At 34.2% G+C, this 1,689-nt stretch overlaps 1 protein-coding gene across 1 annotated transcript in view; it reads right to left on the reverse strand.

Moving 5' to 3' along the window:
• LOC107101248 (synaptotagmin-1-like) overlaps positions 1 to 660 on the reverse strand; it is a 35,958-nt gene extending 35,298 nt beyond the window's left edge. The window contains exon 1 of the mRNA XM_015400089.1: positions 617 to 660. The gene's annotated coding sequence lies outside the window, so the exon portion shown is untranslated. The remainder of the gene's footprint in view (positions 1 to 616) is intronic.
• Positions 661 to 1,689: the final 1,029 nt, after the last annotated feature.

Raw genomic sequence — 1,689 nt, forward strand, 5'->3', positions numbered from 1 at the left:
CCAATTGTAAAACCTTTAGAAAGCCATGGATCATTTTCCAAAAATGATATGTTAAAATGTGTTGGACCCCGTTTTTTAAAATGGTTTTTATTTAATCTTCTGAGTAATATGATAATAGTAGCCTGACTGTACGATGTAACAGCGGACAACAAACGGTTACACAAACATCCGCCAAATTTGCAACCTGTGATCCAGCCTGTTGCAGGTGACTTCACGTGAACATGGACACTATATATGCAGCGTTATCCTTCAGTAAGCTGCTTAAATTAATCTGTGCCACTTTTGGAACACCCTACATCACGTCAAATCAAATGTTACCTTCCTCCATAACTTTAGTGCTGAACTTTTTTAAAGAGTTAATTAAAAAAATAAAAAAATTGAAGCACAGAAGTCAAATAAACGTGGTACAGTTTGACTCTTGCTCCTTTCTGGCAGATTTAATATAAATCAAATAAATATTTCAAAGCCTGTTGCAGAAAATAAACTTTCTTACAGAAATGTTAATATTCAGAAAATAAATCCATAAAATCTTTAATTGTAAATGAAAAGGTAAAGGGATGTCTTGATGTTGTCAGCTAGAATGAATCTTCAAAAAACATAAACCATCATAACTCACCTGATATAGCCTCAGTCTTTATCTTGTTTTATTTTATGTTATTTTTCTTTATCCTTCCTTAGCAAACGATTTCACCACAAATCCAGGAACACTGACTGTTTGGAAAAGGTTGCGTCCAAGTCCAGCTTCTTCTCTCCCCTCCCCCTCCAGTCTTAATCTTCACTATTATCCCCAGACTGCTACTTACGAACCACTTGCTCTTAAAAATCCTTTGCAAGTTGAACAAAAAACCCATTTGTGTATCCACATTTATTCCTGCTGTGGAAAATGAATTAACATGACACATATTTTCTAATGATAATGTTATTTATTAAGGAAAAACTTCTATCTAAGCTGACCCAAAGTGAAGATAGATTAAAATGTTGAATTTTACTATTTCCTCTTAGAACTGAAAAACTGAAGGATAAAATAATCACACAAATGCAATCTAAAAGATAAAAAAAATCAACAACACATGATTCCCTGATTGCAAAGGGTTAAAAATGTATTTCTCAGAATTTGGGACTTCAGAGAACAATGGTGAAAATATGAAACAGTTTAAAACCTTCCTGGAGTTTTAGAAATAAAACAATTTGATCCAGGAGGGAAAAAAATAAAAATAAAACAAGAGCAACATTCAATGTTGGATGACTTAAACATGGTTTGCACTGCTTGTAAATGTTTTTGCTTGATTTGGGCATTTTACATAGCAATTCAATTCAGTTTATTTCTATAGTGCCAATCAATTTTAAATAGGTCCAATCAGATTTAAGCTCATGCACAACAATTATGAACAGCCATTATCAGTGGAGCATCGATTTGACGGGTCACCATGACAACAGGCAACAGGAAGTGTCTATTTCAATTCAGTTCAGTTTATTTATATGGCGCCAATTCACAACACATCATCTCAAGGCTCTTTACAGTTCAACCAGATCATACAGTCAAATTGATTCAAAGTTTTCTAAGGAAAATCAGGTGATTGCATTCACTAATTGACTCAAATGCAATCCCTCACACTAAGCATGCTTGTAGCGACAGTGGAGAGGAAAAACTCCCCTTTAACAGTAAGAAACCTCCAGCAGAACCAGGCT

The sequence above is a fragment of the Cyprinodon variegatus genome, unplaced genomic scaffold (genome assembly GCF_000732505.1).
Source record: "Cyprinodon variegatus isolate N-32 unplaced genomic scaffold, C_variegatus-1.0 Scaffold1069, whole genome shotgun sequence".
Taxonomy (NCBI): Eukaryota; Metazoa; Chordata; class Actinopteri; order Cyprinodontiformes; family Cyprinodontidae; genus Cyprinodon; species Cyprinodon variegatus.